This window comes from Sapajus apella, unplaced genomic scaffold (assembly GCF_009761245.1).
Source record: "Sapajus apella isolate SASKATOON/1434 unplaced genomic scaffold, GSC_monkey_1.0 scaffold65, whole genome shotgun sequence".
Lineage (NCBI taxonomy): Eukaryota > Metazoa > Chordata > Mammalia > Primates > Cebidae > Sapajus > Sapajus apella.
Genome location: NW_022437005.1, coordinates 4,043,022 through 4,056,377, shown reverse-complemented (window position 1 = coordinate 4,056,377; position 13,356 = coordinate 4,043,022). Strand labels below are relative to the sequence as shown.

Genomic DNA, 13,356 nt, shown 5'->3' with positions numbered 1-13,356 from the left:
GCCCGGCCGCCTCCGCCTTCTGGGGGTGCAGCGCCGGGAGCCCGCGCCCCCGCCCCTTTCAGCACCGGAGAGCTCCCCGTTCTCAGCCTGGCCGCCGCGCGCCCAGGAAAATCCCCCCAGCTGTAATCAGGCCAGCGGCGGCGGAGTGATGTCATTGTTTGTGGGAATCTGTAGGCTCTGGGAAGGGAATTACTGTGTGTGCCGCTCTCGGAGGCCCCGAGGGGAGCTGGGGCGCCGGCCTCTGTGCCTCTTCCCTGCTTGTTTCCCCCTGCAAAACATCTCTCTCTCTCTCTCTCTCTCTCTCTCTCTCTCTCTCTCTCTCTCACACACACACACACACACACACAGACACACACACTCTCAAAGCACACTTGCCTCCCTTTATCCCAATAACAAAGCAAATATTCACCCTCCTCCGACCCCTCTGGGCAAATCTCCCGGGAGGTTTGCTCTCCTTGGCACCAGGAGGTTTGGGGAAAGCACCTTCTAGGGGTGATCCGTGGGGGGCAAGAGTGCAAGGACAAGCTCTTGTTTTTTGCAGGCTCCGGGCAGGTCAGGAGCGAAGCGAAGCTCCTGGGAAGCCTAGCAGGAGCCCGCGCTCGCCCCACCCGCGACGGTGACTGGAGGAGGCTCCTCTAGGAGTCCTGGCTGCACCTCCAGGATCTGCCTTCAGGAGAGACGCTGCCCGGGTGGACACTCCGGGAGGTGCATTCTCAGACTTGGGGACGTTCCACTGCACAAGGACAGCGTGGGTGCCAGTTGCGGAAGGCGCAGCCACCGATCCCAGGCGCCGAGCCAAGTCGCCCGCTTAGCGTCCTAGGCTGGAGGCGAATTCAGGCGCAGCGACGGTGGCGGGGGTGGGGGGGTGCGTGTTGGAGGGGACGGGAGCGGGAGGCAACTAATTTACCAGTTAAGAAACGGGCACTCGCACCGGACCCCGCTAACTGCTGAAGAGTGACTTCTCTTCTTGCCTGAGAGGAAGGAAGCATGAACTCTCTGTCTATAAAGAAATGAGGATGATCGTTCTAAAGCAATTTAAATATTGTGTTACAGCGCATTTACATTGATCTCGTATCATTTAACTTCAAAGCTAAAAATTCTGCTTTACTTGGATAAGAGGTAACAGATCTTTTCTTAGGGACTTAAGTGCATACAATTCAGAGAGACAGGAATTTATACCATCGACACATCACACACATACTCTCATGTATACACAGATTCCTCTCTTTTAATTTTAGCATGAAGTCCAAATCTACACAAGTCAGAATCTTCGCAAGAAAAGCACCATCGGTAGAAATAATTACACTTTTAATGTCACCCCCCCCCCCACCGCCGCCCCAGCCACCGTCTTCAGAGCAGGTCTGTTTGCTGACATAGCTGGCCCCCTCAAAGCCCTTTAAAAAACTGTCAAATAAAAATGTGGGCATTTCTAAAGGTTTTTATTAAAACATTGGAAGTCTGTATGACATTATTTATTAGTATTATTTGAATTCCTCTAAGAAAACTAAGCTATGTGTTAGGACTTAAGGCCATGGTGGGAAGGCAAGGTTTCTGGAAAGGTATTAATAATGGGAAACAGATCAACTCTGGGCCCCGTAGCTCACTACTTCTCAGAGACTCATTTCTGCCTTTTGTTCTGTCTTTCTATTAGTCTGTCTTGTGTCACAGCTTGCCCACTCATAGTCCATCTGTTTGATTATAACACAAGGTTTTCTTATTTTGAGACCCTCAGCTCTTCTCCTCTTTTGCTTATAGTTCATCCATATTTTGAATCAAAGTGCCAGGTTGGTATGAAGCAATACCACATCGTTCTTCCTGCTCTGTGCTGTCATTTAAAATAATGGCACAAGTATAAAAATTACATTAGACACATTCACAATCATGGAGAGAATTTCACAAGCTTTAACAGAGGTAAAAATTTAAGTCCTTTAGAAGTAGATCCAAAGAGCATCAACTAAGTCCATTTAGAAGACGATGCGTGTTGGGAAATAGTGTTGCTAATGTAGTCAAGTCTCTCTGAAGATGCACATAAAATTACCATCTTTCTAGAAATATTTATTAATTTATTTCTGAAACCACAGTTCTATACTTCATTTCTTAAATCATTTCCAAATAAGAAATGCTGGTAAATGTTGAATCTCATATAGCTACATTTTAAATACAGTAACTAAAACTGTGTAAAATTGCCCACAAATGAAGTAAAACCTGAATGACTAATTAAAATAAATCATTTTTAGTGGTTTACATAAAGTTCAGCTCATCATAGTATTGCCAGAACAGAATAACAAATAACAAATAACCAAATTTTTTTGGTTATTAAAATGCTAAATTTTCAATACATAACAATGTAGTAAGCAAGTGGAAGAGGAAATGTATTGGTCCCTTGGATATCTATTGATAGATTGTTATTTGAAATATTAATACACACCCATGTGTGCACACACATTGCTCTTTTAGATAACTATTTCTCATGTTCCCTTTTCCAACAACAGTAGTCAAGGTGAACAGTAGAGAGAATAGCAGCAGCATGTTTTGAGGATGGACCTAGAAGCCAGTTGCCAGGAACCCTATTACAGGCTCTGCTAGTACTAGCTATGTATACCATTTGGCTGTGGACCAACTCATTGCACCTCTCAAAGCCTCTATCTGTTCATCTGTAAAAAGAAACTGTTGGATTAGATACCCCAGACTCAAAAGTCTATGATTTCAAAGAGTTGCCAAAACATACGCTGTAACATAGGAAGCATCATCAATAGTTTGAGAAACGATGATGATCATCATACTATTTAACAACATGTTGTGGCCAATAGGCACACTTATTTTTGTGTAACCTCCCCCAAATAGTCTCATATTTATGAATTTTGTGTACTTGGGAAAAGAATAACTGACACAAACATATTGACAGTACCAGATATGAAAATCATCAATACCTGGAGCTTCTTTTCATTTATTTACTTTTGTATTTGTAGTGATGATGTGGGGTATTTGGTTCTGGCTCAGATGTGCCACAGACGCCTAGAATCTCTTTGAAGATTTGTTCTGCAAAACAAGACTAGACCATTCCCATTTTATGGCTGCATGCTAGAAATCAGGAGATCTGGGGTGATTTTGAGAAAAACCTAAACCACCTGACACATGATTGGGATACTCCCATTGAGATGTACTTCTGAAAGGAGAACTTTGGATCCATAGAGCATCAGGTCAAGGAAAATCTACCACTGGGGGGACAGAGGAAGCCAGAGCAGCCCTAAGAGAATCCCTAGAACCTTTGAATATTCCCCGAGCCTTTGAAAATTCTTTGGATTAACGGAGAAAGATCTATTTTTTTCTGTTGATTTCAATTGTGTGAGGTGTGTAATCTGGAGATAAATAAGGTATGAACCACTGAAAATGACAATTTAAAGTACACTTTTATTAAAAATCAGGTTGGGTTTTGCCATTTTTGCTGCATTCATTCCAAACACTTTAAATGCAGTAATGATACGTTAATTGGGTAGGAAAAATTATCTACTATCATATTGTACTGTTGTATTAGTTTGTTTTCAGATTGCTGATAAAGACATACCTGAGACTGGGAAATTTACAAAAGAAAGAGGTTTATTGGACTTACAGTTCCACGTGGCTAGGGAGTATTCACAATCATGGTGGAAGGCAAGGAGCAGTAAGTCACACCTTACGTGGATGGTGGCAAGCAAATTAAAGACAGCCTGTGGAGGAAAACCCCCCCTTATAATAACCATCAGATCTTATGAGACTTATTCATTATCACGAGAACAGTGTGGGGAAACTGCCGCCAGGATTCAATTACCTTCCACTGGGTTCCTCCCACCACACCTGGGAATTATGGGAGTACAATTCAAGATGAGATTTGGGTGGGGACACAGAGCCAAACCTTAACACCTGTCAACTCTTTCAGTGGATTCTTCCTAAAGACGCTGTCCTGTCTGTTCCCTCCATTCCAGCCCATATGTAGGCTTTCTGAAATATTGTTACCATTTTATGGATTTCTGTACAATTTTGAACTCAGCATTGATCAAGTCTTTTTTTTTCCCCTCCAGACAATTCTTATTTCCCAAGATCTCACCTCATTTTCCTCCAGTATTTACCTATACTCTTGCATTTGCTATAACTAAAAATTCAGGTACTTGGGAAATTTTGGTTTCTCAGTATACACCCACTTCTAAATCACTGTGATTCAGTTGGTCCTACCTCCAATTCCTATAGCTTTTGCCAACTTGTATCTTTTCCTTAAATAACCTGTCTCTGTTTTTCCTTTAGTTGAAAATTCTCAGCTGACTTTTATTATTTAAGCCATCTCAAATTAACATAGTGAAGAGAATTCACATGGCTTCAAGTGTTTAGTATCACCAAGGCATTGAATCTACAGTGCTTTGGGTTATATTCCTTTTGTAATTTCGTCAAAAAGTCATAAAATTTATTCAGACCAATCAACTCTTCATAAACAAAAGCTACTTCTTCCTTCTTTATTTTCCAGGACAGTGAAAATTTGCTTCTTGTGCTAATTTAGGTTCTATTATTTTGATAGAATTTGAAGTAGCTGAACAATGAGAACCAAGGGCCCTTTTAATCTTCTTTTGAAAATTAGGAACACATTGCTATTCACTATCTTTAGATTCCTTTTTAGGTCTATGGGACTACAAAACAATGTTTGCTCACTTGGAAAATTAATTAGTTATTTCTCAGGGTTTATTGGAACATTGGTTATTGTCTGTAGAAAGTGATTACCTATTCATGAATTCTCTACCTTGTGTTATTTCTCTTTCCTTTTCCATGGTCTTTTAAAAAACATAGTAAATCTTTCTCAATTTACTCTTTAAATAATTATGGAAATTATCCTTAACAATGAGTTTTTTTTAATTTCTCAAACTCCCTATAACTCAGAAATAATATGAGAGAACAAACTATATGGCTTGTTAGCAAATATAAACAAGAATTTAAAAAGATAAAGAAATCATGCATAAAATAAAAGTTAACACATTTGAAGTTGTACAGTAATTTTATAAGACAAACTCTGCCCATTATAATGAAGCATAAGATTTCAGAAAAGTGCTTACTTTGATCTGAATGCTTTGGGTAATTATATACTATTTAGTATGGATTTGCACGACCTACCCCAAGTAGATAAATTGATGTATAATGTTACTTAACATGCTGGAGGAACAGTTATAAATTTATGGCTGTGCTCTCAGACGTTTTCTACTCTTTTGAAAATACTTTATCCTTTCATAGATGTTTTGGCAAAACATGGCATTGTGTATTTTTAGGGAATTTCACTATACAATATCTACTTTGTTGTCTTATGATACTGGAGTGAACCAAAAAGTACACCATTACTAACAGATATTTCTAGAATTAGTCACCCGATGCTAGTTTGTAGATTTATTTCCTCTTTTAAAATCCTATAATCCATATATTATAATTAATATAGGACCTAGTTAGATTATTTTAAATTTGTAAAGCATAGTCGCTATGCAATAATTTCTTTTTAATTATTAAAAGTAGTTTTATTAAGGTGTGATTCACATATAGTAAACTGTGAAGTTTGACTAGTTTTGCAATTTGACTAGTTTTGATATGTGTATGCACCTGTGAAATAATCCCTGAAGTCAAGGTAATGAATATATCCATTTTCTCCAAAATATTTCTCATGCCACTTTCCTATGCCTCCCTCCCACACCCCTCTGGCCCCGTCACACCACCCATCCTCAGTCAGCCACTGCTCTGCTTCATACCACTATAGATGAGGTTGCATTTTTCTTGAATGTTATATAAAGGAATAACATAATGTGTGCTTGTTTTTTGTCTAGATTCTTTCACTCAGCACAGTCATTTTGAAATTTATCCATGTTGTAATGTGTAACAATATTTTATTCCTTTTTATTGTTGGTTAGAATTCATTGCGTGACCGATACCACTAACCATTTGTTTGTTCAGTAACCTGTTGATGGACATACAGCAGACACTTAGACCAATGGAACAGAATACAGAACCCAGAAATAAATTCACACATTTACTGCCAAATTATTTTTGACAAAGGTACCAAGAACACACATTGAAGAAAGCATAGTTTCTTCAATAAATTGTACTGGAAAAACTGGATATTTGTGTGCAGAAGAATGAAACTAGTCTCCAATCTCTTAGCTTCTAAAAAAATCAACTCTAAATGTATTAAAGACTTAAATGCAACCTGAAACTATGAAACTACTAGAAGAAAATATAGCTTGAATGCATCTTGAGATTGGAGTGGACAAGAATTTTTTGAATAAAAACTCAAAAGCACAGGCAACAAAAGCAAAAATAGACAAAAAAAGTTACACTGAACTAAAAAGCTTCTGTATGGCAAAAGAAACAATAAATAAAGTGATGAAACAACCTACAGAATAGAAGAAAATGTTTTCAAACTATATGTCTGACAAAGGGTTAATATTCTGAATATATAGTGAACTAAATTCAATAGCAAAAAATCAAATAAACCAATTAAAAAATGTGCAAAAGGCCTGAACAGACATTTCTCAAGAGAAGACATACATATGGCCAACAGATACATGGAAAAATACTCAACATCACTAACATCACAGAAATGTAAATTAAAACTATAATAAAATATCATCTTACCCCAGTTAGAATGGCAAATATCAAAAAGACAAAAAATAACAATTGCTGGCAAGGATGTAGAGAAAAGAGTACTCATATGTATTGTTGGTAAGAATGTAAATTAGTACAGCTATTATGGAAAACAGTATGGAGGTTCCTCAAAATATTAAAGATAGAACGTACCTATAATCCAGCAATCCCATTACTGGGTACATATATATACAAAGAAAATGAAATCAGTATGGTGAAGAGACATCTGAACATCCACGTTTATTGCAGTGCTATTCACTGTGCATTAATTCATGCCAGAAATTACATACCAGTGACATCCGGCTCACGGGTATGTTTTGTATGAAACACAGTGTCAATAAAAATAGTCACGATCCTTTAAACATTTATTATATCATATAAAAATTCAGAAATGTGACTTCTTTTGGAATAACCAAAGATTTGGAACCTGGTCACAATTAGCTAGAGTTAGTCGCTGTTGTTCTTCCCACGCCTGGTAACAGGGCCTGAGATATTCAGTTCACAAGAATCCTCACCCAGCCTCTTGACTCATGTGTTTTACTTTTCTCACCCTAAGGTCATCCGAATATATGACTTCTGGTTTAAACAATCTACAAGGTCTCAATTCATCCTGCTGTAGAGATTTTTTTTCAATTATTTTATTATTTTATTTTATTTTTAACTTTTATTTCAGGGAGACGTGAAAGTTTGTTGTATAGGTAAACTAGTGCCATGGGGGTTTGCTGTTCAGATTATTTCATTACCATGGTATTAAGCCTAGCACTCAATAGTTATTTTTCTTCTAAAATTAAGATCTTTAATAGACAACATTCAAAAAGATGAAAATAGAAGTATATTCTCTAAATAATTATTGGCATAGAGGTAAAACAAAATAAACCCATGCTTTCAGGATACAGATTTTCAGGGAAGTGGAAGCAGTCTGGGCCAAAGCTACTCTTTGCCCACCGCTGATAACAAAAAATAGACAAATTGGCATTCCCTCCCTTCTCTGGTAGCGAAAACCTTTGCAAATGTCCAATATCATTAGTTTTTATGTTCTGTATTTTGCTATAAGCCAGTCCTTAGAGGAACCAGCATTATCAATGCAAGGACAGTGAAATGTGAAAGTGGAGTATGAATTTATCTATAAATGCCCAAGAGAGGTTAGAGTGGCATTATGGGAAGATCATGAGGCTGGAAGTAAAGATTCTTTTGTTTGACATTGGCTTGATGTCATTTTAGTCATGTGACCTAAGGGAAGTCATTTCCCCCTCTTGGTCTCAACATAAATTGGGGTGAGGATTATTTGCGTAGACTATGTCTGAGATCAAGTTAAGGGCTGACATTCAATGACAATATTTTAGATCAAGGATCCACTTCTCTTGTGCCTCTCCTGTCTCTTAAGGAATACTGGCTGCATGAGCTATGCAACATGAAGCATGGAAATGCATTTATACAAAGTATAGCAGTCAAATAGTTTCCCTGTAGTGCTGTGGAAAAAATCATCCTAGCTGTAATAGCTTACGAGAAGGGTTTTACTCTTACCTTACAGTTTTCTGTGTTTTGGCTGATCTAGAATGGGATTGGCTGAGTAGTTTTACTTCATACTATAGGTTGGCTCAACTTGGTGCCAGCCTGTGTTTGGTTTTTGTCTGTTCCACACGTACTTTTTTCTGTAGCCCAGGCTGCAATGGTAGCAGCTACCTACCCAAGACATGCTCTTCTTACGGCTTAATACTGGAGCTTAAAATCCAAACCAAGCCACGCAAAAACACTTAACAAGGCTTCTGTTCCATCATGTTCACTAATGTATTGGCCAAAGCAAATCACATGGCCAAGAATAACATGCTTGGATGAAGGAAGAGAATATTTGTTGAACAGTAATCTAAACTACATGCCAAGCAAGATCCACCATCTACAGACATTTTTATTAAAAAGTGTATTTTCATAAGTTAGTTAGTATAAACAATTGACTCAGAACCATTTTAAAGGGTTACTTTTAAAGATTAGTATCTGTAATACACATGGGGAATGTTCTGAAATGTTGAGAAAAAAACTTTTTTTTTTTTTTTTTCGAGGCATAGTCTTGCTCTGTCGCCAGGCTGGAGTGCAGTGGCGCAATCTTGGCTCACTGCAACCTCCTCCTCCGGGGTTCAAGCAATTCTCCTGCCTCAGCCTCCTGAGTAGCTGGGACTATAGGTGCATGCCACCACGCCCAGTTAATTTTTGTATTTTTAGTAGAGACGGGGTTTCACCATGTTGGCCAGGATGGTCTTGATCTCTTGACCTCGGGATCCCCCCGCCTTGGCCTCCCGAAGTGCTGGGATTACAGGCGTGAGCCACCGCGCCCAGCCATAGAGAAAAAACTTTTAATAATCTCATTTGTGCATGGAAAAATGAACCACTCTCCCACTAGAGTCCTAGAGGATTAGAGTAGATGTGCTTTTGGATAGGAGAAAGCAAACCACCATGGCAGGTATGTATCTATGCAACAATCCTGCAGGATGCAGGATGTGTACATGTACCCCAGGGCCCAAATACAATAATAATAATAATAAAGAATGGCCAAGTAAGTATTGCTGGGGTCTGAATCTGACACAAATGGCAATGTTCAACGTGATGACAACAGAAGTAAGGCTTATCTTTTTCAAAATTGTATTAGCTCAGACTCAACCATAATGTAAAAGTATGAAGCCCAGAGATGAGAATAGGTAAGAGAACCTAGTTATGTTATCCTTAAATTTTTGCACACATTGCAGATGGTGGTTTTTTACTTGCGTTAATCAGAATTCTTTCTTTTGGTTATAAGGTATAGAACTACAACTCTAACTGGCTTTAGCAATGAAGAAAATTTCTGGTTTCACATCCTTCAAGGGTCCAGAGGTAGCTACAGATTCAGGTATGACTGGATGCAGAGCTTTCGCCATCTTCACTTGTAGGGTTCATTACCCTCTTTGTTGGCTTAACCCAAAGGAAAGTTTCCTTTCCCCAGTAATGTTTATGAAATTTTGGAATAGCAGTTCATTGATCTGGCTTGTAGCGTGTAACTAATTCTTCCCCAATTGAGTTCAAGGACTGAAATCAGCTACCTGGCCAGCCTGTGTGTTGTGCCTTCTCCTGCAGCTGACATGAGATGTTAGACTAAGCTAAATTGCCTGGACTAAGAATGGAGAAATTTTTATTAGAGGAAAGTACAAGGGCTCTTTTCCAGAGAAAGGGGCAAGGATGTTGGACAGATAAAAACAACAGATGTCTATTACAATATCTGCTCATCAAAGATGAACAATGCATTAGGGTGAGGGACAATTTATGAAGCAGAAGTATATTGAAAGCTATTGACCAAAAACCCAAAATGTTGTAAATGGTATGGTGCTATATGAACATTGCCTCTAAATACCAGCGGAGAGAGTGACATTTGATGCATTTGTTGTTTATTTGTAGATGTTAAGAAGGACTTTTCATTCATTTGGGCCCAACAGCAATGTTAACTCTCAGCCAATAGCATAAACATGTCACTAATTTATATCTGATGACTTGTTGATGACGAGTTGACCCAGCTTATTAGAGTATGGGGGTGACATAGCCAAACCATGGATTCAGCATTCATGAGGGAAGTCAGTCATTTTACCATGTAGCTGTATATAAATGTCAGGATTAAAATGTGATTAAAAATAAATATTTAAAAAGATATGTTCTAGGCCAGAATGTGTCTTCATACTTTTTTTTTCCACTGGCAGGGAAAGGAGGGCTCTTATTCTTAGTTCCACATGAGATGGCAAAATCATCTAAACTTCTATCATTGCCTACAGTACTTTATGTATAATCACATTGTTTCTTCAAGGTGCCCTTATTATTTCTCCTCTCATTTTTCCTAGGAGACATGCACCAGGAGGAGCTGGCGAGTTTCCTTGGCAAGAACAGATGAATAAATAAGAAGCATGAGCATGCGACTTTTAGCTGAGGTGATTCGTCAAAAACCACAGCACTGTGGCTGTTTTCAGATTTTAAGGGTTGTGTTCAACCTCAATCAAGGGGAATTTTGAAAGCTGTTATAAATCATCAAATAAATTGAGAAAAAGATTTTGGTAGAACGTGATGTTACTTGTTCATGTATGGCTGAATATATTAACCTGAAGGTTTTTCTAAGCTATGCTAGTGTTAGACAATGGTGATTACCTACTCGTGTTTGTCTAACGTATTGAGAGGTGAGTGGCATTCAGTGAGGAATCCCATGATGAATAATTGGCTTTAATCCTTAGGAGAGGACAAAGTATCTGAGCAAGAGGCCCCTGAAGAACAGTCACTTGTTATAAATACCAAGTGGTCAATGTAGATACATTGGATTTTACAGTAGGAACTGGGTTTATAATGCCTTTGCGATTTTTCAACGTTATTTTGTAGGGGCAACAATGCACACTATATGTGTCTAGTTATTTCTGTTTTCCCTTCAGATCTCCTCTCCACAGTTCTCCTCTGTGTGCTGTTCCTGGAGATTGGCTTTTATGGACCACATCAATGAGATTCATTGCTTTATGCCCTCCCACTGGATTTAGCCAACAGGAAGTGCTGTTTAAAAACTTGGAGAGTGGGGTGGGAGAGTCATTTCAGGGTTTTCATTTTCCTGAGCCAGGCTCCCTTTCTCCTGGCTCATTACGTATTAACATCATTTCTTTCCCAAATGCTGTAGCTCCCATCAGAAAGCCCTCTCCAGATTCTATTAACCTCGCTATTCCCTTTTAGGCCTAACACGATAACAACTCTAGTCTGTTGCTAGTCCCGTGGGCTTCACTATGCTTCATTTGCTTGATTCTCCCATACATTTGTAAGTAGTCCCTCAATAAAGTCTCAATTACTCTATCTGTGTAAACCATCTCTTTCATGCTACATCCTGACTGACATATCACTTATGTAAAAGATGACACACGCTGTACATGTGATACATTTACATTCAAATTATGACATATTTAAGTATAGCATTTGTGATGAATGTAATGAAAACAAATAGCCTTCTGAGAGGTTGGCTAGGTGAACACAGTAGCCAACATTAACAAAACAAAACAAAAGAATGCAACTTAGAAGAACAAAAATGTGACATATATTGGGGGCAAAAGAAATGATACAAAGAAGAATCATGTTAAGAGTCATGGAAAAAATTGCAAAATCAATTTGCAATTTTGGGGAAAGTCTTCAGGGCTAAACAACTGGAATTCAAATTGTCAACAACCAGGAAATCCTAACATCTAAGGGCTAGGAAATTACAAAAAAGGAAGAGGCAGAGAAGGAGGATGAGGAGAAGAAGGAGGAGGAGGAAGAGGAGGAGGGCTCACTGAAAGAAAAAAATATAAAGGCTTAGGAAGGCAGGATAAAGTTTACAAGACCCTTCTGGGTGACAGCACTCAGAACCACCACCTGGTACAGTAAATGGTGGCTCTGTCCATGGTGCTGGCCAAATTCACAGAGCTGAACGTTTCTGCCTCTGCAGATCAGGTGAGCTGAAAGAATTCTTAGTGTCTAACTGATGTGTTTTCAGACTTCCCAGGAAATTACTTTGTAGTAAAGACATCTTTCAGCAGAGCAAATTGTGCCAGGCTAAAAGAAGAAGGGGTGGTGTATCTCATTTATCTCCCAGCTATTACGTGTTTCTAGATGACTGATACTAACATTACTACCACCAGCAATTGATCTGAGAATATTACTATGCTAAAAACAATTTACCATGAAGATAGGCACAAATGTGGTGACTCTGAGAAGCAATTTCAAAATAAGAGGTTAGGATGAAAATAAATCTGAAGTTCACGAGATGGAAAAACTCCAAATGTGTATACATTTTGGGATAAGTTTCTTCTAATTCTTTTATTACTTTGTCCTGGGCAAAAAGATGATTATTTTAAGTAATCACATGTTCCAAATATGATAACAATTATTAAAATGAATAGAATGAGAATAAATTAGCAGGCACAACAATGAATATTTTTTGCATGTGGAAGAAATAGCAACTTAAAAATAAGGTTTCACTCTGTTATTGTAACACAGCCAAAGAAATAGGTGTTTAAAATGTCTTCTTTTGTATTTTTATGGATTCAGGGGTACATGTGCAAGTTTGTTACATGAACGTATTGCATAGTGGTGGAATTCGGGCTGTTTTTTTTCTTCAAGCTATCTTCAATCTGATCATTCTTAAGAGAAATAAACATGTAGTTTCTCATTATATTATTAAATGTATAATCAGTAAGAAAAATTTATCCATTTGGCAGTTTTGCAGCTTTGATATTAAATATCTTAAATTTAAAGTGTAAGATTTAATGCTATTGGGAGCATTGCAGTGGCTTCTGAAGTCTTATCCTTGCATTGAAACGAATGGTGTGAAGATAGGAAAGGAAAGCTGGAATAAATTGCAGTTTTATGAGGACAATGGCAAACTAATGAGACCACCAAACAGAGGCAGGAACTGTCTTTCCAGCTTCATGATCAAGTCATTAAAAAGAACAGTATAGGCTTACAATCACATATCCAACCATAATCACTTGGAAATTCAAGCACTTGAAAGTCACCTTGCATCCTACCTCTTATACGTAGAACATTCTACCTCTTGTCATTCATATTCTGATTTTGGAAAAGTCTCTGGTTTTGGTGACAAGAATATTAAAGGATCTTGGGACACAGATTGTCGGCCTTATCAAAATGGTGATAGACGAACTGTATAACTTTTTGTTACACAGGTTTTTCTCAAAA

General features: G+C 38.3%; 1 long non-coding RNA gene across 1 annotated transcript; it reads left to right on the top strand.

The window, feature by feature from the left end:
- The first annotated feature begins 9,440 nt into the window (after positions 1-9,440).
- On the top strand, positions 9,441-11,514 carry LOC116530217. The gene is made up of 3 exons (XR_004259881.1): positions 9,441-9,523; positions 10,500-10,586; positions 11,076-11,514. It is a non-coding gene; the product is annotated as an uncharacterized LOC116530217 (long non-coding RNA).
- The last annotated feature ends 1,842 nt before the right edge of the window (positions 11,515-13,356 follow it).